The sequence below is a fragment of the Periplaneta americana genome, chromosome 8 (genome assembly GCF_040183065.1).
Source record: "Periplaneta americana isolate PAMFEO1 chromosome 8, P.americana_PAMFEO1_priV1, whole genome shotgun sequence".
Classification (NCBI taxonomy): Eukaryota; Metazoa; Arthropoda; class Insecta; order Blattodea; family Blattidae; genus Periplaneta; species Periplaneta americana.
In genome coordinates this window covers 4,910,001-4,935,203 of record NC_091124.1, presented here as the reverse complement: position 1 = coordinate 4,935,203, position 25,203 = coordinate 4,910,001, and the positions used below count along the sequence as shown (strand labels likewise).

The window sequence follows — 25,203 nt, the reverse complement described above, 5'->3', positions numbered from 1 at the left end:
AATCGCGATATTTCCTAGTTTACGTAAATGGATGAACTACTTTTCTTCCTTCCTATACCTAGTAGAGTGATTTGTGTTTTACGCCAGTATCATCGAACTCCAGTCTTGGAGGGGGGAGCAAGCGGTGTTTCCGGTTCTCTAAAGGTATAGACAGGTTAATATTAAAAATGTTAGTAAAAATAAAATGATGTCCCTGTATGTTTGCTGTTATGTTTATGTTCCCATCGTGAATGATGGTATGACTTCTTGATTTTACCGTAACGTTTATATTCTTGAGTTAACGCTTACGTTATGTTTAATTTTCATTGTGAATGAGCCACGACTCTTCATTCCCGACCACTAGCAACAGTTTAGTTAACTACGTAATCGCTACAAGAATTAATCAAGTTTGTTTTTTAAACGAGTAGAAAGTAATTATTATGCAATATCATCATTATCATTACGACCATATTTAGCAGTTAAATGGGGACTCATATTTTTAATTATCATTTTAAGAAAGAATTTCGTAAATATTAAATTCTGATAGTAAAAATGAAGTGACGTTATTCATGCCATTAGCAACACATAAATTATAATTCTGTGGCCAGGAGGAAAAAAGTCTTAAGTCAGTTTTTTGTGAAAATGATATTTTTATATATTCTGAAAGCGGAAACAATTCTCTACAATCTGGTAAAACGGTTAAAGTCAAATAAGACTCCTGACTGGAATTATAGACCGTTACCAAATGTCCTAAGTACTTTTTGAATCGATCACACACAGAATAAAGGACTTAAGAATATTTGATACTTTATTCCTTACAAACATCACATGTTTGTTTTCCATGTTTCTTTATTAAAAAGGTCTAACTTGCATTTTAGCTACTTTATCACATACTGATGCCCTTTCCTTTTAAAACGTTAAGCACCAGGTCCTATATTGTTTAAGACCTATTTTGCATTCCTAATAATTTACATTTCCCATTTATTTTGACAAGAAAAAGGTCTTATCTTTAAATAGTCCCTACTTAGTTTGGCTTTTAGTCTTAAAGGGCCTTAAGTGCGGCTATTTTTGGAAATAATCAAGAAAATTGTTAAATGAGCAACATTACCTATTTTAGAAGAAATAGGCTATAAACAAATCATACTTACTTACTTACAAATGGCTTTTAAGGAACCCGAAGGTTCATTGCCGCCCTCACATAAGCCCGCCATCGGTCCCTATCCTGTGCAAGATTAATCCAGTCTCTATCATCATACCCCACCTCCCTCAAATCATATCCAGGAAAAACCTCTTAATTAAAAAAACTTTATAATTGACACAAATTTCAATCTTTCTACTGCTCTCCTGAAAAGTATAAAATTTTTACTTAAGACCTTTTTCCTCCCGGCCACAGAATTATCGCCAAATTTATACTACCAACAATAGCACAGTATATTATATAACAAGTTTTTAATATTAATGTCACGAGTCAATATATAGGGAAGGAGCGAAGCGAGTTTCCTGATTTTGATGAATTCTATAACTGTGTAACATTATAAACGTATTTCATACGCTATTTCTTCGATAGCATTATTAAACAATTGAATGAGTCATTGTTAAAAGATACTAAGTCATTTTTTTTTCAGTATTGAGACAATAAAAAAAAAACTGTTCTATTCGCTTCATAATTGTTATGTTATATTTGTGTTGTGTTTAAGCATCGAATGCAATAATTGGTATGTTTCGTCCTCAATTGAATGCAAAAAAATTACGAAATTCTTCCAAATGCCCTCGTCCTCAAAATTGACTTTTAACAATGACCAATTCAATTAATAAAGATATAAAATCAGATTTGTAATGATGGATGGATTGATATGATCTATGAAGAAAGGGGTTGCTATGACAACAATGATGTATTAAAATATATTATGGCACAAGTTATGCCGTCATAATAGAAGTCATGACATTTTGGTTGTCATGGTAATATTTTACGGCTCTGGTACAATAATGTGGCATATTATGAACGATTTTCACTAATGATCAAGAGTGTTTATAATGCTGGAGTACAAAAATGTGGTTAATATTTTTAGCGAAAATGAAATGAAGTTACATTATGCGTCAAGCTTATTAGCAAAAATTAAAAACTGATATTATTAATTAATAATATTAGGTAAATAAACAGCTGGATTGCAAACAAGAAAGGACTTTCGACTAGTGAATGGATATCTAGCCTGAAAATGACAGCAAATTTAGCAGCTGTTCGTTCCGTTCCCGGCAGATCTCTCGACGGTACCCGGTGCAGACATGGCTGCCCGGAGATTGAAACTTTAGCACATGTCTTGGGATTCTGTGAACAGGGATTGCTCTTGAGGAACTCTAGACATCATCTTGTAAGATCCAAAATTGCTGGCGTATTAAGAAAGGGCTGGATAGTAGAAGAAGAAATCTCCTGTCTAGGTGAAAATGGATCAACGAGACGAGTAGATATTTTAGCGTACAATGCTGACACTAAACAGGGCATCATTGTGGACCCCACGATACGTTTTGAAGTAGAATGTCATCAGTCAGCAGAGGTCCACATTGAGAAGAAGTCGATCTATGAGCCTACAGTCAACTATTTCAAGCTGAAATATGCCTTAATTCACATTGAGGTATTCGGCTTGCTCATAGGTGCTCGAGGGACTATACCAGCTTTTTTCGAAGAATTTCGACGGCAGTTTGCTCTGCCAACATCTCTGAGGGATGACATTGTGATAATGTATTAAAAAAATCCTGCCAAATCCTAATTAATCACATGGTGCCACATTAATAGCAATCGTAATTTTTCACGCCCTTTTCTTTGTTTCCTTTCTTTAAAATTTGATATCTATGTTTAAATATGTATATTAATTTTGTTTGAGGATATACCCTAGTAATGCCGCATTTCGATTATTGTGATGTTTTGTTAAGTGACCTAAGTTCTGAACTGTCAATCAAGTTACAGCGAGTTCAGAATATGTGCGTCAGATACGTATGCAACATCCGACGATACGATCGCATATCACCGTCCTTCGCAAGTCTTTCGTGGCTCCGACTTAAAGAACGTAGAACTTTACACTCTTTGTCATTGCTCTTTCGAATTCTACACACTTCAGCACAAAATTACCTTTCGTCTCGTTTCTATTATCTTTACTCTAACCACGACGTAAATACCAGATCACTTATCTGTGGCGCGCTAAGTATACCTCTTCATAGAACATCTCGTTATTCATCATCTTTTACAGTGTCCACCTCGGGACAATGGAATTCACTGTCACAAAGTATTAGGGGCTGCAAGACAATAAACACTAAAAAAAAAAAGCTTAAAAGATAACCTTATTAGCATTTCACTCCAACCATACTGATTTAAACTATCACTGACTACATTGTTACTTTTTTCTTTAGACATAATCCTGATTGTGCTGTATTTTCAAAATTGTCTCATAATAATCTCTTTCTATTATCTAACATTATTTGAAATATATTAACATTCTTTGCATTTTAGCTTAATTCTGCTACATAGTTTATTTCGGTGTTCAATTAATAGTTCATAGTATTTTGTTGTTTAATTTGTAAATAACTCTTGTATACTCTCATCTAAATCAAATTGTTGAATTCTTTGTAAGTTGATACATATATATGTATACTTTTTGCTGGTTGAGTCGAAGAGAAGGCCTTACGGCCTTAACTCTGCCAGCTAAAATAAATAAAAAATAAATCATACTGAGTTCGTAAGGGCTACCCTCAATGGGGGGCAGTTCAATATTATTATTATTATTATTATTATTATTATTATTATTATTATTATTATTATTATTATTATTATTATTATTATTATTATTTTGACGTTATTACCACCAATAATTAAATTACTTTTTTCAATCTAACTACATTATATTTTTCACTACCATTATAAGCAGTGATGACATTCTTCACAGTTGCTTGTATTAACCGACTGTTCATGCTGATAAGTGTTTTCATTGAACTTGTGTATTGAAGCCGATGGATTGCCAATTCGATGTACCTACATGACAGTATTTATGGACAGTCGTCCAGGGACTTGGTTCCAACACTGCGTGACTGGTCTACGTTTCCGTTGGTGATGATGTCGACGCCTGTGAACGTTCTCACAAGCAGGAAGGGGGTCACGCGTTAGCTGGCTTCGAGTCCTGTAGAGTCGGCAATTCCATTCTTCTGGCAATCACGACAGAAATTACAGTTAAATCTCAAGGACGAAGTCACGCAGCTGCACCGGGAAATTGATTTCCAAGAAAATGCCTGAATGACTGACAGGTATCATGCCACATTCCTAGGAAGAAAGTGTGCCTGGATAGGTATAATTTCAGTCTACTGCATAATGACTTAAAATAATCGCTGCATTATTCGCGGTTCTTTTTTACTGATCCGTTTTATGAAGTCCTATATGTCTAGCTACCAGTGAACTGCTGTAGTAAAATAGATCCAATTCATATTACAGGGCAGTGGCGGCTGATTGACTGAGGCAAGTGAGGCCGGGCCTCAGTCACTTGGCTTAACTGAAATCAAATTTTGTGTTTTTATATAATGTATTAGTTATTTGAATGAAGCATATATCGCTGTAGAAGCATTTGAAAACTTTGATGTATATAGAACTGTTTTGCAGTAAAATTTGTTCCTGAGGCCGGGATCGCTCGTGCCGGGTCTGGCTTGTGATGTATATAGACCTGTTTTGCAGTAAAATTTGTTCCTGAGGCCGGGATCGCTCGTGCCGGGTCTTTATTTTTATTTTATTGGGTTATTTTACGACGCTGTATCAACATCTAGGTTATTTAGCGTCTGAATGATATGAAGGTGATAATGCCGGTGAAATGAGTCCGGGGTCCAGCACCGAAAGTTACCCAGCATTTGCTCGTATTGGGTTGAGGGAAAACCCCGGAAAAAACCTCAACCAGGTAACTTGCCCCGACCGGGATTCGAACCCGGGCCACCTGGTTTCGCAGCCAGACGCGCTGACCGTTACTCCACAGGTGTGGACGTGCCGGGTCTGGCTTGTGATATATATAGAACTGTTTTGCTGTAAAATTTGTTCCTGAGGCCGGGATCGCTCGTGCCGGGTCTGGCTTGTGATGTATATAGAACTGTTTTGCAGTAAAATTTGTTACTGAGGCCGGGATCGCTCGTGCCGGGTCTGGCTTGTGATGTATATAGACCTGTTTTGCAGTAAAATTTGTTCTTGAGGCCGGGATCGCTCGTGCCGGGTCTGGCTTGTGATGTATATAGAACTGTTTTGCAGTAAAATTTGTTCCTGAGGCCGGGATCGCTCGTGCCGGGTCTGGCTTGTGATGTATATAGATCTGTTTTGCAGTAAAATTTGTTCCTGAGGCCGGGATCGCTCGTGCCGGGTCTGGCTTGTGATGTATATAGACCTGTTTTGCAGTAAAATTTGTTCCTGAGGCCGGGATCGCTCGTGCCGGGTCTGGCTTGTGATGTATATAGAACTGTTTTGCAGTAAAATTTGTTCCTGAGGCCGGGATCGCTCGTGCCGGGTCTGGCTTGTGATGTATATAGATCTGTTTTGCAGTAAAATTTGTTCCTGAGGCCGGGATCGCTTGTGCCGGGTCTGGCTTGTGATGTATGTAGAACTGTTTTACAGTAAAATTTGTTCCTGAGGCCGGGATCGCTCGTGCCGGGTCTGGCTTGTGATGTATATAGACCTGTTTTGCAGTAAAATTTGTTCCTGAGGCCGGGATCGCTGTGCCGGGTCTGGCTTGTGATGTATATAGACCTGTTTTGCAGTAAAATTTGTTCCTGAGGCCAGAATCGTTCGTGCCGGGTCTGGCTTAATGCATTTCATGTCCTTTCGCGGGCTTTGAGTTTGCGCTTCAAACGTTGTAGCTGAGGCACAATTCGTCTGGCCTGGTCAGGTTTCACTCCTCCCATCTATGGGCCGGCCTCAAGGGTAGAGTGGGGTGGGAATAGCAGTGGTGACTTGTTTTCCTAACTAGGCCATAAATAACAAAATTCCAGCTCTTTGGCAGGCAGAGACCCACTCGATTCTCTCCCCTCATGTCTCAGTTTATGACATAAGCGAGGGTGTTGTACTATTGTACTTCGTAGTACAGTAGTGAATCTGGGCCAATGTTGTTATGTATTTTGGAAAAATATAAACAGAAACAAATGAGAGAAATAATGCTGGAGAAGTTAATTCATTGTTAGAGTGTCCTTTTTCGAGAAGAAATAATACTGAAAGAAAGGAAGTTTTAAATAAAGAGAGAGACTGTCGAGATACCTACGACATCGCTGATAATTTTTCTGACACATAATCTTAAAACGCGAGTTTCTATTGCATCCTGGTATGGACAACATAAATGGTTAAGTGGTAATGTGGTGCAAAATAAACTTCTCTTGGCCTTGTTTGTTGCTGTCAAAGGAAAAAAATAAAAAGAAAAGAAAGAAAGGGGAATTTCAACACATAATATGGGTTGCTTCATCACACTGAAACAATCACTGAAACTCAGGGCATAACAGCTTATTTGGTGAGTGAAATTATTATTTTTCATTAATAGTAATAATAATAGAGTAATAATAGTAATACTAATAATACAGTAATAATGATATTAATAATATAATAACAGTAATAATTAATATCATAAATAAACATTTCCTATCGGAGGCACTTAAACTAGTTGCATCTGGCCTCACCGAGGATTTCGATCACCGGCCGCTACTGCTACAGGGTGTTACAACACACAGTAGGAAACAAGCACCCTTCGCAATACCACGAAGTTACACACCTTTTACCACACACGAATGCGAATACACCTGTCCATCGTCTTCATCTTTCAAGAATTAAGTCATCAAGACTTTTTCCTCTCTCATGAATCAATTAAATTTGTCCTTACCATTGTATTCTTGTCTACCAAGATTCCTTTTACCATTTTGCTCATAATCTAATATTTTTGGTATATGTGGTTTTCCGGCATTCTTTGAACGTGTTCTTTTCATCCATTTCTCCATTGTTCTACTCTATCAGTTAATTTCAAAATATTGAATTCATTTCTGATATCTTTGCTCTTTTTTCAAACATAATCAGCGATACTTCTTCGAAATTTCATTTCAGCCATTTCTATAATTCTTTCTTCTTTTTTGTAGGAACAGCTATTACTTTATAACATTTTAATTAAGTTCTTCTTCCGGTATTCTTGCTATATCTTTTCATTGTACCGCATGTTATGTAATTGAATTTATTTGCATTATTAAAGACGTCGTCATATTTAATATAGGGAATATTGCAGCCAAGAAAATTAAAACAGTTCAGTTGTTGTTCAATAACCTTTTCTTCTGTTATAATTCTGGCTCTTAGAGTAGCCTATGCAATCCTTTGAAAGCTAGAGATTCAGTTTCATTGCTTGACATCTTTAAGCTGTACTGCTTCACTACGGCGTTCAGTTTAAACAGAGCCTTCTGTAACTTCTCTCCAGAGCTAGATGAGAGGACATGATCATCTGCAAAGAGAATATTTATTGTCACTTAATATTTTAGGAGAAAAATTCGCTCCGGCGCCGGGGATCGAACCCGGGTCCTTGGTTCTACGTACCAAGCGCTCTGACCACTGAGTTACGCCGAATTCAATCCGCAGCACCGGATCGAACCTTCCTCCTTCAATGTTTCCCTTTGTGGCCTGACTCCGTGTTAGACATAGGCCTATATGTTGACGTATATGTCCAATGTCGTCGACCTGGTTGGCGAGTTGGTATAGCGCTGGCCTTCTATGCCCAAGGTTACGGGTTCGATCCCGGGCCAGGTCGATGGCATTTAAGTGTGCTTAAATGCGACAGGCTCATGTCAGTAGATTTACTGGCATGTAAAAGAACTCCTGAGGGACAAAATTCCGGCACATCTGGCGACGCTGATATAACCTCTGCAGTTGCGAGCGTCGTTAAATAAAACATAACATTTAACATTCCAATGTCAACTGCCATTATATTAGGAGCTCACTCAGCTGAGTGACTTATTTGGCCGGGATTCCGCAGTTAAGTGCACAGTAATCTGTACAGACTTATGCACTACTAGTTATGAAGATATTATAGATTTATTAATTTGTCGTACAGAATAATATCTGTTATATTGAAAACATTATAGGAGGAAAGTTCGATCTGGTGCTGTGGATTGAATTCGGCGTAGCTCAGTGGTCAGAGCGCTTGGTACGTAGAACCAAGGACCCGGATTAGACCCCCGGCGCCGGAGCGAATTTTTCTCCTCAAATATTAATTGTCAATATTACAGATATTATTCTGTACGACAAATTAATAAATCTATAATACTTTAGAGTGCATAATTAAATTCCGACCCACAGTGCATAACACACTACTGCATATCACGTCGAAGTGAAAGCCTACCGCATCACGCTCACGCACTCGTCATTGTGCGGTTGTTGAAAACCAAGGCTTAAGTGGACTGAATTGCATTTCTGCAGAGGAAGCTCTGTGGAGACATAGTTCTGTATCAGAGCTCCTCAACCGGAATTCCACAGACAGTGTGATTGTCATCTGTTACCAGCTCGACGCTCGCAGGGTGGGCGCTGACCGATCAGCATGGAATCGTAACTTGGGATATATTTCTATTATTTCATTTTGGCGTATGATTTGACTAGTTTCACTATTCAACATAGTGTTCATGCTACAAGCATTATTCCTTAAAACCTTTACAACCTTCATTTATGTTAAATGTACTTTTGAATCATTTAAATGTCGTTTTTGCTTATGTTACTTGTTAGGATTTGATTATGTTTGTCTGTTTTGTGATTTTTTTAAACCCAAGAAAGGAAAACAATCAAAGATATACATTTAAAGAGAGCAAGCCATGCTTAATTACCTGTTATATAAAGAAAGCTAGGTTAGAAAGTTGTTATTTTGAATGAAACTGTTTGACATTCCACTAGCATCTTGTAGAAAAGCAATGTATTGCGAAGGTTTTAAATCTACTTGTGGAACCAAATAAATCAAGTATGAATACACATTATTCTAAGATAAGGAAGGAGACAAGACTAGTCTGTGTAGTTTTACTTCTGAGAAGAAAGAAATACTTTGAACTCTCCGCAATAAATAGTAATTTCCTTAATGTTGAAATAAAAATTACAACATTGTCCCTTATTGGAGATGTGTCGATGTCACCCACAATGAATTAGTTAAAGAACTTCATGGCACAGGTTATGCTTCTATTAAAACATTGATCAAATGGAATGCGCAACTTATACTTATTGTGTTAGCTGATCCATCCCCATTTGTTTTTATATTTTAAGAGGTTATATGCATCGCAGCATTCCCTGAAAGAAACAGCCAGCCATCCGGCATGTCGTCTGTTTATATAGGCAATTCCAACAATTCCGATGACGTATTAATTAATAGACCAATAAAGTATTTTGTGCGAGATCGTGCGTATTTGCTTGTTTTCCGCACAGAACCAATACGCGGTAAGTGTGAAATACCACATTCAGTATTCCCAACGTAACACACATAACAATTCCCCTCTTCTTACCGCTTAAGCGCGACATTCATTTTACTGCTTTAGGCTTTTAACATATTATTTTTAGAGACGTTTAACATAGTAATAATCAGGGAACGGATTTATATGGACTAAAAATATATGAAATATGTAAATATATATGTAGTTATTTTTACCAAAATATGGAATTAAATATGGATTTTTACCAAAATATGGAATTAAATATGGACTTAAAATTATAAAAAAATGACTATGTACGTTAAATATTGGTACATTTTAATCAAACTAAACAAAAAATATAATGGACGTACCTTATCTTCCAATGTAGTTTCAACAAAACACAATTTTTATTGTCTATTACCATAACAATAGGTTACAAACATTTCTTTCAAGTGCTGAAAAGTGAATCTTCTTCTATTGTCTCTGAGGATAGATTTATACTGACTAAAAGAGCGTTCGACGTCACAAGAAGTAACTGGTACATAATTCAATTTCACAATGTCTGCTGGGGATAAGTCCAAGTTAATCTTCACTGTTGATTCACCACTCATCACAGCAACAACCTTTTGTAGTTCTTCATATCCAGGGTTTTTTGAAAGTACAGTGTCCACCTTAGCTCTTACTGCATCTGCAACTTTACCTCTACCACGATTCAGTTGTTCCACAGTACTATTTATAATTTCAAAACTTTCAGATAGTGAAAGGTGCCTATTTTGGAGACTTTTGAGCGTTTTTATGATGCATGAAAATGTATGCTGAATGTGAGCTAAGTCATTCTTCACACTTATGTCACAGGTAACTGTTTTCGCAGTATCAATTGAGACTGCATCTTCAGAGTCCAATGCAAGGAGAACATTGTTAATAGAGTCTATATGTTCGGCATAATATTCAACTGCTTCTAGCCATGTACCCCATCTAGTTAAAATTGGCTTTGGTGGCAATGGAATTTCAGGGTACATTTCTTTCAACACGTTAACTCTACTGGGAGCTTTGAGAAATACTTTTTTCACTGATGAAATCAACAAATCTACTTTAGGGAAATTGTCTCTGACCACTTCTGCCACACGATGAAATGCATGCGCCACACAAGTAAAATGAGTCAATTTAGGATATACAACAGATAATGCTTGTCCAGCTTTGACCATATAAGGGGCAGCATCGCTAATAAAGAATAACACATTATCGTACATAATACCCTTTGGCCACAGGATACCCATAGCTTCGTTGAACAGTTTAACTATAGTTTTGTTATTGCACTTTTCTAGAACATCACAATGTAAAAGAATTCGTTCAGAATATTGTTCACTTAACAAACCGATAACTACATTACCAACAAGTCTACCTTCTTTGTCGGGAGTCTCATCAATGGAAACCCAAATTGAACTATCTTTAATTTCATCTCTTATCTTCTGTATTGTCTCATCGTAGATGGATGGAGCATACGTCTTCCTAAGTGTTGACTCATCCGGGATTGTATGTTGAGTATATTTTTCAAGGAATTCCCTGAAGACCTTATTCTTTAGTTTGTAGAGAGGAATATCAGCAGAGATGAGAGAACGGCACAGGTCGATGTTAAACTCAGATCTTACATTCGATGTTGTTGGTTGTGTTAAAAACAATTGTCTCTGCTTGGAATTTAGTTGTTTGTTGGCCTGATGTTTACTAGTTGTAATGTGTTGTTCCACCAGGAACTTTTGTGTAGATGATACTGCACACTGACACAAATTACAAAATAATATTTTATTGTGAGTTGATAAACCATCTTCTTTAAATTCTGAAATGTAACTTGTTAGTTTTGATTTTAAATTGACTGAATGACGTACTTTTGGCATATTTACCGTCTTTATAGTATGATTTACAAAACTGAACCTATGTGTACTCTGACTGGCATTTAACTGTTGAGCTGCACAACTGAAGTCTGTTAAAAATTTTAAATTAAATTAATACAGTTTTGTAACTTACTTTCCCATTGTTGATAGGACTGCTAATTTTCAAATAACTCTGATGTTAAAGGGATTACTGAACATGTGTTTAAATCTCTATTGTTGAAATGTATTTTTGAAAGTTAATGGAATTTTGTTTTGTTTTATTGTTAAACCTAATATAATATGGACTGTTTTATATGAAATATGGAAAATATATGGAAATTAACGAAAATATGTACTAAACTCTAAAATATGGAAAAATATGGAAAATAAAAGTAGGATTTTTCAACCCTACACATTGTGAAACATAAAGATAATGCAAAATATAAATTATATTAGCTTTATAAGTAAATATGTATTTACATATAAATCCTTTCCCTGGTAATAATTATAAATTGGAAACTTACCAGTGCAATTTCACCTAAATTGCAATGTTAATTATTGTTTTTAAATATTTGCAAAAATTAAGTAAAGTCTACTACTCCACTAAACTTATTGCATTCCTGATACAAGTAACATTAAGGAAGCCGTGAAAAAATCAACGAGATTCCAGATGCCGATGTTATTACTGCAATATGTTATATAAATAATATTGTTAAAATATTAAAATGAAAAATAAATCATTACATAACCTTACCGTTTGTTTTAAGTTCGCATTTATAGACTGGGGGAAAAAAAGACAGACGTATATCACGGCCTGCTGGAGTATAGATATTTTTGTTTTCTAAAGTTGCTGTCATTAAACAGAAACCAACATGGAGATTTCATTGCAACTAATTAGAAATTCGTCTTTCAGGTATGTAATAAACGATCTTCGCACAAAATAATGTACGATACACGAGCGGTATGTTTGTTTTCACGTACTCGGAAATTAAAAAAGCTCAACTACGTTTCGCTTTTTCAATCTTTTCCTCGAACATGAAAACGTCAACATACCGCTCTTGTAACGTACACTGGTGGCCATAATTCTGGAAACTTTTTGCGTTTGTACTGAATTGTCGTAACATCTGTTTTTATTCACACATCAATACAATTTAAAATGTTATTCGTGACTGAAATCATCAAACAAACATTGTCTATTCTATTTTTATAGAAAATACATGACTTTATATCATAATGTGTATGAGAAAACGTATATTTATAAATTAACACTTAGAAACACTTTCGTGTTATTTTTTCATTCACTCTGTAAACAGTTCGTACTTTGTGAGATAACCTTTATTTTTAATGACAGTATCAATTCTGTGGGGCATTGAGCACTCTAGACGTTGCAGTTCTTCCTTGCTGATGATCCGAAACCAGCTGTGGATAGCGGCATCAATGAATTCAGTTTTGCTGCTGCAATTTTTTTAGACACCAAACTTTTTAACCTTGACCACAAGTTTTCAATTGGATTAAGGTCATGATTATTCCCAGGCAACTTTAACACCTTGATGTTCTTCTGTTGAAACCATTGTTTAAAACACTTGGCAGAATGGTATGGAGCACCAACCTGTTGAAATACTAAGTCATCACAATTTGGGTATAAGTAGGCAATGGATAGTATCAATTTCAATTTCATAATATCTTTTTTGTATTTTTCCGCGTTCAAGTTCCCTTGAAAAATCTGAAGTCTTCCTACTCTATTGCTGGACATGCATCCCCAGATCTTGACAGCAACAGGATGTTTCATGGTTGCGATGCACTCGGGATTCAAAGCTTCTCCATTTCGTCGATGAACATATTTGATTCCGTCACTTCCAAATATAGAAATCCTTGTTTCATCGTCCCATATCACTTTCGTATAGTCATCAGTGGTCCATGATTGATGACTTTTGCACCAATTTACACGATTTTCTCGTTGTCTTTTGTTGAGAAGTGGCTTTTTTCTTAGTGCTTTTGCTTTCAATTCATCGTCAAATAATTTCCTTGGAAGAGTTCTCACAGAAATATTACGTCCAGTGTTGTGTAGAACTTCCTGTACCTCTTTAGAATATTTCTTTCCATCTTTCAATGCCAATCGACAAATCTGCCTCACATCTCATGGACTTACTTTAGGTGTTTTTGGAATCAGCATATTAACACGAGGCTTAGCTGAACATTTTCCAACATGAATTGTAAATTAGAAATATCTTGGTTTAGGGTAAGTTATAGACATCGTGCAAATAAGACAGGACAATTTGATATAATTATTTCCTATTACGGAGAGAGTGGGAAAGTGAGAAAGAGGAAGAGAGCGAGAGAGAGAAGGATCTGTTCCATCATATTAGAAGTATCTAACGGTGTCTCTGTTTTAGAGCGGAATATGAGCCCTTAGGACAGGGGTTCTCAACCAAGGCCCAAAGTCAACCAGCTAATCAACTTGTACACCTCAGTGACGTGTATTATGCAAATCAAGATTTCAGGTATAACTCCCTGTAAAGTTGATTTGAATAATTTCGAGGGAAAAATTGTTCCGGAGCCGGGTATCGAACCCGGGACCTTTAGTTTAACGTACCAACGCTCTACCACTGAGCTACCCGGGAACTCTAGCCGACACCGATCCAATTTTTCCCTCTATATCCACAGGCCTCAAAGTGGGCTGACAACCGTCAAGCAACCAACTTCGAGTGCACACTAACTCCGTGTGACTTAAATTGTGGTTTTCTGTTAACGAACAGTGACGTGTATTATGCAAATCAAGATTTTCAGGTATAACTCCCTGTAAAGTTGATTTGAATAATTTTCGAGGGAAAAATTGTTCCGGAGCCGGGTATCGAACCCGGGACCTTTGGTTTAACGTAGCAACGCTCTACCACTGAGCTACCCGGGAACTCTAACCGACACCGATCCAATTTTTCCCTCTATATCCACAGACCTCAAAGTGGGCTGACAACCGTCAAGCAACCAACTTCGAGTGCACACTAACTCCGTGTGACTTAAATTGTGGTTTTCTGTTAACGAACAGTGACGTGTATTATGCAAATCAAGATTTCAGGTATAATTCCCTGTAAAGTTGATTTGAATAATTTCGAGGGAAAAATTGTTCCGGAGCCGGGTATCGAATCCGGGACCTTTAGTTTAACGTACCAACGCTCTACCACTGAGCTACCCGGGAACTCTAACCGACACCGATCCAAATTGTTCAAATCAACTTTACAGGGAGTTATACCTGAAGTCTTGATTTGCACCTCATGGAATGTTAATATTTTTTCTCAATTCTTTGAAGTTTAACGTCAGTGTTTTAGCGAAGGTGTCAGGTGGTTTCCTTCCTTAATGTCAGTGACCGCCTTGCTGCTTTATAAGGTCCGCGTGCGTGTTCTGGGGCGCGAAATGGGTGTGAGGCGAACTTGTTACAACATAACTACCGAATATCGTAATGCAAGTTAAATTGAGATTGGCCGCCAGTAGAATACTGTACAGTTCGATAAATTCTATCTTCTTCTTGCTACGTCGCTAACAAGCAAACGATCTGATGGGGGCAGATAAAAAAGTTATTTTTTTTCTTCCACCGTGTTAGTAATGTCAAAAGAAGTGCTTATACAAATTTTGGCCACTCGACCGCAATTACGAGGGCCGTAAAAATTGATTCGCGTGGAGCCGTTAACAGAAAGAAAAAACACAATTTCATTGGACAAATTTATTAGAAAGGACACAACTTGTTGAGCTATTTTCCAACATATTTTCCATCGGAATTGAGACATTTCTCATATCATGGGATCGACAGAGAGAGGTGCAGACGCAGTCAAACGCTGGTTCCAATCGGAGGCGGCTGACTTCTACGACACAAAAATTGACCCCATGGTATGACAAATGTCTCAACTCCAGTGGGGGATATGTTGACAAATAGAGCAAAAATTGCAGTATCTGTTTCAATAAATATTTGCATGAAATTGTGCTTTTTTCTATAAACGGCCCCAGGGAAAATCACTTTCTGGACGGCCTCGTAATTGCGGTCGAGTGGCCAAAATTTCATTTCATTTGAAAACCATTATTAATATAACATTACACAAATTAATATCCCCATATTCACTTTCATAGAATTAATTATTTATTCTCACATCACTTTTCTTTTAAAATAGTTCAAATTGATCGAAATATTAATGGCAACATTTCTTGTTTTTACAGAATTCTTCCATATACACACATCTTAATTAAACACAGTAATTCAACAACGATATGCATTATAAAAGATAGATTTTTTAGATCTAAAGGATCAAGGATAACCACTATTTGCATGGAAACTAGACAACATTTAGATTACAATCAAGCAAAGTACTCGTAAGTAATCTTAACACCTTTTCACATCTCCAAAACCAAAATAGACTTCTATCCCATTTGATCACTAAATAATGCTCATAATTTGTATAAATAAATCATACTTTTATGTTTACAGTATATGAATGGTAATTCATACGCACATCACAATCAACCTACAACATCGATTACTGCAAACTTCGGTATGATACACAGTTCTCCAAGACGTGTCATTTTCTAAACATTGAATAACTATAACCCAAGATTTTATCCATTTATTCATTTTAAAATGATCATAATTTGCATAACATTATTTGACAAATATGTATTATAATGTAACATGAGTTACTGTATATGTACACACAATTCCAATTTTAATCATATTTGAATTTACACTACATTGAAATTCATCATTTTATCTTATTTCTTGTTACAATAAAGTATACATATAACTGATGAAATTTTATTACCATGTATCACACACTGTTCGTATTTGCTTTTCATAAATCTAATTTAATCTAAGTTCAGATCACATAATTTTAATATATCTGAATATGCCCCACAAGGCGAAAACGTTTATATACCTTATATTCATGTAGCAAATAAACATTTGCAGATAGTTGTGTCTTTGATTGAAAATTTATAACATTATTTTATGATATTACTAGACACATCTGAAATATAAAATGAACTGTAAATTGGCCAAAATTTGTATAAGCACATCTTTTGACATTATTAACATGGTGGAAGAAAAAAATTTAACTTTTTTATCTGCCCCCATCAGAACGTTTGCTTGTAAGTTTTGATTCTCGCTTACTTTCAGAATCAAGACATTCATGCATGTAGACTACAGTACTTCGTACTCGGGAGCAGTGGTAAAACCTCACGGCTACTGCACACCAAGTGTGCGTGTACCAAGTGCAGAAAAGTCGCAAAATAATGTTCATCATCATCATTATCACCAACATCACCACAATTTGTCCACGAGTAATTAACGCCTGGTCCGACGTGCCCATCTCTTCCTCTGTCCTTCTTAAGCAGCTGGTTTTTAATCGGGTATTTAACTTTAAATCTGTTTTTAACGACGATCTATCAACTACTTGGTTGTTTAGCGTCGGCTTTCTTTTTCTCTCTAACCCTACAACGTTGGACTTGGATTATTGAGGCCTTAATCGATTCCCTTTTTAGCTTCTCTTTCATCCGATATGCGTTTCTTGTTTTTTGACTTGGACTTTTTTCGATTTCAGTCACTTATTTTTTCGAGATTGACAATTATACTTCTTCAGTCGATATCCATTTAGATGCTTAATATATGATTTAAATGTTATGGCTAGATCTCCTTTAGACTAATCGTTTGATACCCATATCACCATCCTACAACGTTGCTATCTGGAGATAAACTGACTTGCAAGGTTGCCACGAGGCGAACAAATTTTCGTATACATCTTGATCACACAACTTTTAACACTGTATCACTTCGGAATATGTATGGTAAGACTTTCCTGTGTTAAATTTCAACGTACCTCGTTTACATGTTTCGACCTATTTATGGGTCATCTTCAAAACTGGTCGTTGTTGGTCTTGGCGCCACTTGTTCTGTTTCCTGTGAGGGTGTGTTCCTGTGGTATAGTGTAGAGTCAAAGAGTGTGTGTGTTTTGAAGTTGAGTTGTGTGTTGACTCTACACTATACCACAGGAACACACCCTCACAGGAAACAGAACAAGTGGCGCCAAGACCAACAACGACCAGTTCTGAAGATGACCGATAAATAGGTCGAAACATGTAAACGAGGTACGTTGAAATTTAACACAGGAAAGTCTTAGCATCATATTCCGAAATTTTCGTACCAAAATTTTCCCTATGAAGATATTAAATCATACAAAAACTTAATAGATTGACCTTTTTCTTAGCATATATGACGATTTGTGCTCATAAGAGAACATTATTAGACAAATTTATATCCAAAGCCCTGATAAATTATGCATAATGTGAATTGGGAAGCAGCCGAGTTGAGCAAACCGTAGATCAAAGATTGTAGTTTAACCAAACAGACTATTTATAACTCTTTGGAACAGTCAAGGGTATAATGCCAACTGTATTATCGGTAAATGGTCCCTGATATGGAGTAGGTGTGTGACTTCATCTTGCATGTCCTCGTGCTGTAATCATTTCGCAATATTGACTTTTGCTGAGGTACGCAGTTCGATAATTTAACTTTAATTTAGACTTGAAAGAATAGTAACAAAAATTATCACTTCGAACTTGAATGTAATTTATATATAGCTTATATTTAAGTTCACAGCTACTTGGTTTTCAAATGATTTTGCCAAGGCAGTTAGGTTCTTGGGAAATATGAAAAATTTGCATCGATGAATATTTTAACTTTTTCCTTCATGAGGAGTCCGTTCATCACGAGGGGCTGCAGTTTGTTTCTCAGTTTACTTTTGTTCGTGGCAATGACAAAAAACACACACTCTGTTCCTTCAGAACAAGACGGAAGACAGTACTGCCTTCACAAATTTTGTTTGGAAAAATGTATTACCCTTTAGCATTTTTCATTTCACAGATAGAGTTACAAAATATCAGACATTCCTTATGTCTCCGGAAAGTTACTAGATTTCAGTAAAAAGTATTAGCGTACTAGAGTGTTCATAAAGTAGACATATTTTTATTATACTCCAGTTTTACAGAGAACCCTATTTTACCTGAGATAGGTATGTTACTTACTTACAAATGGCTTTTAAGGAACCCGAAGGTTCATTGCCGCCCTCACATAAGCCCGCCATCGGTCCCTATCCTGTGCAAGATTAAGCCAGTCTCTATCATCATACCCCACCTCCCTCAAATCCATTTTAATATTATCCTCCCATCTACGTCTCGGCCTCCCTAAAGGTCTTTTCCCCTCCGGTCTCCCAACTAACACTCTATATGCATTTCTGGATTCGCCCATACGTGCTACATGCCCTGCCCATCTCAAACGTCTGGATTTCAAGTTCCTAATTATGTCAGGTGAAGAATACAATGCGTGCAGTTCTGTGTTGTGTAACTTTCTCCATTCTCCTGTAACTTCATCCCGCTTAGCCCCAAATATTTTCCTAAGCACCTTATTCTCAAACACCCTTAACCTATGTTCCTCTCTCAGAGTGAGAGTCCAAATTTCACAGCCATATAGAAGAACCGGTAATATAACTGTTTTATAAATCCTAACTTTCAGATTTTTGGACAGCAGACTGGATGATAAGAGCTTCTCAACCGAATAATAACACGCATTTCCCATATTTATTCTGCGTTTAATTTCCTCCCGAGTGTCATTTATATTTGTTACTGTTGCTCCAAGATATTTGAATTTTTCCACCTCTTCGAAGGATAAATCTCCAATATTTATATTTCCATTTCGTACAATATTCCCGTCACGAGACATAATCATATACTTTGTCTTTTCGGGATTTACTTCCAAACCGGTCGCTTTACTTGCTTCAAGTAAAATTTCCGTGTTTTCCCTAACCGTTTGTGTATTTTCTCCTAACATATTCACGTCATCTGCATAGACAAGAAGCTGATGTAGCCCGTTCAATTCCAAACCCTGCCTGTTATCCTGAACTTTCCTAATGGCATATCCTAAAGCGAAGTTAAAAAGTAAAGGTGATAGTGCATCTCCCTGCTTTAGCCCGCAGTGAATTGGAAAAGCATCAGATAGAAACTGACCTATACGGACTCTGCTGTATGTTTCACTGAGACACATTTTAATTAATCGCACTAGTTTCTTGGGAATACCAAATTCAATAAGAATATCATATAATACTTCCCTCTTAACCGAGTCATATGCCTTTTTGAAATCTATGAATAACTGATGTACTGTACCCTTATACTCCCATTTTTTCTCCATTATCTGCCGAATACAAGAGATAGGTATGTTAGGGTTATAAATACATAATAATAATAATAATAATAATAATAATAATAATAATATGATATTGATTAATGAAGTCTCCTATTGAATTAATCTTACGTTTCAATTATGGAATTAATACAATTTTACAAATCTATAAATTCAGCAAATCTGTACAAAGTTTTATAATTTATACACATGAATGAATCAAATGCAATGAGATGAAATTAAATACTAAAATACAATCTTATATTTCAATTAACAAGTTTCATGAAATCTATACTATATTATAACCTAAGCAAATATCTAATCCTCATATTCACTAGAATGTACTTTAAACTTCTGTGGGTTGAAATCTCTGAAGACGTTACACAGTTTTCCGTTAAACAATGTTGTTACAAGCGGTTTCTAAATTTTATACAACACATTTATCGTGAATCTATTTTATATTATTATCCTAATTTATTTCTATCAACTGTTAATTTAAATATTTATAGCAAAATATATAAAAAAAACTACAGAAAAAATAATAATAATTCAGTAGACATATTAGTAGTGGCAACCCTGCTAACTTGAAGACGCGAAACTCAACCTCGGTTATTTAGCAAGTCTATGAACTCAACGTGCAAGAACCAAAAATGGCGGACGCTCCCCACGCATGCGCGTGACATCGAGTTAGTATTTTAAGGTGCTTGTATCCTTCGAACATTTGACTATGAGCTAGCGGTACTGTTTGTTCCACTTTTTTGTTAGATATTAGCTTAGGTTCTCCGAGACACGATTCTTGTCTTGAGACGTAAGTCGCCACAGGCATTGAAAGACGGACTGCGCGTTATCTGACATTGAACACGTGTTTGTACTTAGTGCGATACCAAGCACGGCGTGTCAAGGTTCGTCGCAGGAAGCGGCGAGGCCGGGATGTCCTGCGGACAACCGGAGTCGAGGACAGGATCCCCGGCTGGAGCTTCAAGCAGAGTTCTTATCCGTTGCCTAAAATCCATCGCCTTGTTGATGAGTGGACCATGCATGTCCAACAGATCTGTTTAAAAATAGACTTACAGAATTCATTAATTTTCTTTGAATTCCCTAAAATGTTTTGTACTATGTAAGCAACAATTCCTATAGATTTCTTGGACAGTTATAAAAGTATGTTTTAAGTCTAACCTTCTTGTTTTATATCTGAAACTTGTATTGAAATTGTTTCTTAGCGGCCTTTCAATGGTGTCGTACAACAGAGGTTAAAAATTCTATCCATGCGGTATGGGATATGTCCAGAAGTATTTCCGATTAATACTGTCTTCAGTATAACGCATACAGGTGTTTTGTTTTTGAAATCAATTAATCATTAACTAAAATAACTAAACTAAACAAAGACAACAACAAACACGCAGATAACATCATATATTGGCGCAGATACGTAGATGACATACTAATACTATACAAAGGAAACAAAAGACAGATCCAAAACCTACATCAACACATAAACAAAATACACCCAAAGCTACACTACACATTAGAAATTGAAAACAACAAATCCATAAATTTTCTAGACATCACAATAACAGAAGTAGACAACAAACACACATTCAAAGTATACAGAAAACCAACAACAACACACATACACAACACATCCAACCACCCCACACAACACAAACAAGCTGCATTCCGAACAATGGTACACAGACTACTCAACATACCAATGAACCAACATGATTACAACGAAGAACTAAACACAATCAAATACATAGCACAAGAAAACGGATACAACCCCAACATAATAGACAACATAACACGTAAGACAAAACAAAACCACAAAAAATCAGAAGAATACAACACGAACACAAGAACACAAAAAATACATCCCACTAACATACGAAAACAAAAACACACACAAAATTGCAACCTCATTCAAGAATTTAAATTACAACATCGCATACAGAACAAATAACTCTCTATAAAAACATCTCAACACAAACAAACAAATACAACCACACAGGCATATACAAACTCAAATGTAACACCTGCAACAACTTCTACATAGGACAGACAGGCAGATCATTTCAAACACGTTACAAAGAACACATCACAGCCATAACAAAATTACAAAACACCTCCACATATGCAGAACACATCACAAATGCCAACCACACCCACAGAGACATCAACACAGACATGGAAATACTGCACAGCCAACCAAAAAGCCAGAAACTCAACACACTAGAACAATATGAAATATACAGACACACAAAAACACATCCCAACGAAATTCTCAACACACAACTCAACTTCAAAACACACACACTCTTTGATTCTACACTATACCACAGGAACACACTCTCACAGGAAACAACAAGTGGCGCCAAGACCAACAACGACCAGTTCTGAAGATGACCCATAAATAGGTCGAAACATGTAAACGAGGTACGTTGAAATTTAACACAGGAAAGTCTTACCATACATATTCCGAAGTGATACAGTGTTAAAAGTTGTGTAAACAAGTTGTATAAAATATTGGTATTTTGAAAATAAAATAATGTGTTGAAAATTATTTTTTACAAAGTATTACTTTTAAAACATCCTGTATTTCGTGACTACATAATTGTTGTTCTAACCCAAAATGGTAATATTTGATTAATTTTGAAAATAATTTCTTAACGAGTTTTTACTGGAGAAATAGGTAATATATACTAATATTTAACGTTTTGCACAACATTGCTTTTGAAACACATATTATGCATATTAATTTTGAAAGTCATTTCTTAGAGACCTTGTGTTTCAGAAATAAATCTGTAGTAATATTTAACTTTTACACAACATTACTTTTGAAACGTCCTGTACTTTTGTGAGCATATTTGTTACTTCTTGTTCTAATCCACAAACGGTAAACACGTTGTATTGGACAATAAGTATGTAGGTATATTTAACGTTTTATAGATTATTTTTGAAACATCCTGTATTTTGTGATAATACGTCAAAGTAATTGCTTAGAGAAATTGTATTTGAGAAACAAATCTAGATAACATTAAACTTTTCGCACATTAGCCTACTTCTGAAACATCCTGTATTTTGTGAGCACTTAAGTCACTTCTTGCTCTAATCGACGGTTTGTATTGAGAAATAATTACTAAGAAGCTAATATAAGAACTCCTGGCCTCGGTACATATATGAACAAAATCCATCCATAGAAGAAATCGCTATACACTAGATGTCAAAAAGCAAATTTTTGGCCTGCAAAAAATAATGCGCATTTTTTGTAAAAATCTCGAAATGTACTTCCTGTCAGGTGTACCACTACACTTCCTCTTCACGCATCGCATAATGATTAACTAAAGAAATGCATTCTGTTGAAGAGTATCTGGATAACCGTAATAATTTTGTATACGGATTTCTAAAGACTTGCTTTTGATCAATTAATGCAGTTTGCGTAACTAGACACGAAGACCGTTTCCTTGGCAACCAACATATAGGCCTACAGAGCACAAGAATTGTTACGTAATTGTAATTAAGAAAGTGGGGATAAGCGATTAACTGTTTCGTACTGAATAATGCATGACAGCGGAACGGAAGCCATTTTATTACGTTTTACGTTACATAATTTCTACAATTCTCGTGACGGTAGCTAGATAGAATTAAAACCGAGGATAAGAAGGAAACGTGTAATGAACGGTATTGCCACAAGCAGTGTTTAAAACAGATTGAAATGCTACTGGATATCGCACGACATAAAAGCCAATTACCGAGAACATAAATTTAGGAAGACCACACAAGAGTTTAATAAAATCGATCTCTTTGTCTTGCTCATAGTTATGTTCATTTCAACATAAGGAATAGAAGTCGATGAAATAGGACTATACAGAATGAATCAGTATCCTGTAATAATAATATGCGTTACAAGAGCGGTATGTTGAAGTTTTCATGTTCGAGGAAAAGCTTGAAAAAGCGAAACGTAGTTGAGCTTTTTTAATTTCCGAGAATTGAAAGAAAACATACCGCTCGTGTATCGTACATTATTTTGTGCGAAGATCGTTTATTACATACCTGAAAGCGGAATTTCTAATTAGTTGCAATGAAATCTCCATCTTGGTTTATGTTCAATGACGGCAAATTTACAAAACAAAAATATCTATCTTCAACATTGTTGCTTTAAAATGTTTTCTGTGTTTACTATACTCCAGCAGGCCGTGATATACGTCTGTCTTTTTTTCCCCCAGTCTATGATGAGTCTGGAATCTTGTTGATTTTTTCACGGCTTCCTTAATGTTACTTGCATTACGAATGCAGTAACTTTAGTGGAGTTGTAGAGTTTACTTAATCTTTGCAAATATTTAAAAACAATAATTAACAGTGCAATTTAGGTGAAATTGCAGTGGTAAGTTTTCAATTTATAATTATTACTATATTGAACGTCTCTAAAAATAATATGTTAAAAGCCTAAAGCAGTAAAATCAATATGTCACTTAAGCGGTAAAAAGAGGGAAATTATTATGCGTGTTAGGTTGGGAATACTGAATGTGGAATTTTAGACTTTCCGCGGATTGGTTTTGTGCGGAAACCAAGCAAATACGCACGATCTCGCAGAAAAATAATTACCGTACGCCCAAAGAAGACAAGATTTTCTTCTACATGACATAGATAATATTAGAAATGAGTACAATATACATGTAGCTATTTTATGCAGGATTTACGTGTGTTTTCCTGGATATAATATATCGAGATTGAACATTGCCTTAAGAAGCCTATGCATAAAAACAATGAAGATATAACTTAATCGGCGGGCAATGTTTGGAATTTGTAAAACAAGAGAACATCAGTCTCTGACTTAGCAACCATAAATGATGTTCTCTTGTTTTAAAAATTGTCAAAGCCTGCTAATTCCGGAACATAGCCCCTGATTAAGTTATTTCTTCATTGTTTTTTGTACTTAGGTTTCTTATGACAAAGTTAAATCCCGAAGTCCTATAGCCAGAAAAACACACGGTATATCTACCGCATAATTTTTAAGTGAAGTGGAATGTCTTATTTTTCGGGTTGCATTTTGCGTGTAATCGAGAAAAACAAATGTATGTAATTATTGGATTGGTTTCACTTATGTCTGCCTTTTGGATTACAGTTAAAGAATTTTATCACAACATGGCAAACAACAATTCGTAATATGACGAAGGAATTGAATCTTTGCGAAACGAGTGAAACGTAAGGCTGAAGTTTGTGACGTTCGTGGCACTCGTTTTTAAGATTTCCGAGGTGTCTTTTACTCTGCGTTCTGTGTAAATGTATTTTAGCCTGCTTTCGTCTATGCAGTGCCGCAATAGTCGATTCTCTCGAGATCTTTTCCGTGCACCGGTGTGTGGTAGGGTTGTTTCCGCGTTGTTCTTAGTTAGGCTTTCAAGACCTTAAATTCATAGTTGCGAGGTTGTGTATCTTAGTTCCTTCTTCTGCCAACATGACTTCTGTTTCTTGGTTGGTACCCATGGAAGTAGATGAGAGTCTTTTTATTTCGGAGTGTGACGTATGTTTTCATCCTTCATTTATTAAATTCTTATCTCGTATTGAAATCGGAGCCCTTCTCCTTGTGCATAAGGTTTACGACATTCCTGCAATACCGACGATTTTTACACGTTCGTTTCTACATAAATCAAGCGCATCGCACTGAACTGCAATAAATGCGAAGCAATGATATTTTCTTTGTGTCGTCCTGCTAATCCTCCATGCATAAAT

General features: G+C 36.0%; 1 protein-coding gene across 1 annotated transcript in view; it reads left to right on the top strand.

Moving 5' to 3' along the window:
- The window catches only part of fw (CUB and Sushi multiple domains furrowed), a 242,425-nt gene that overhangs the window by 5,308 nt on the left and 211,914 nt on the right, over positions 1-25,203 (top strand). The window lies entirely within an intron of this gene.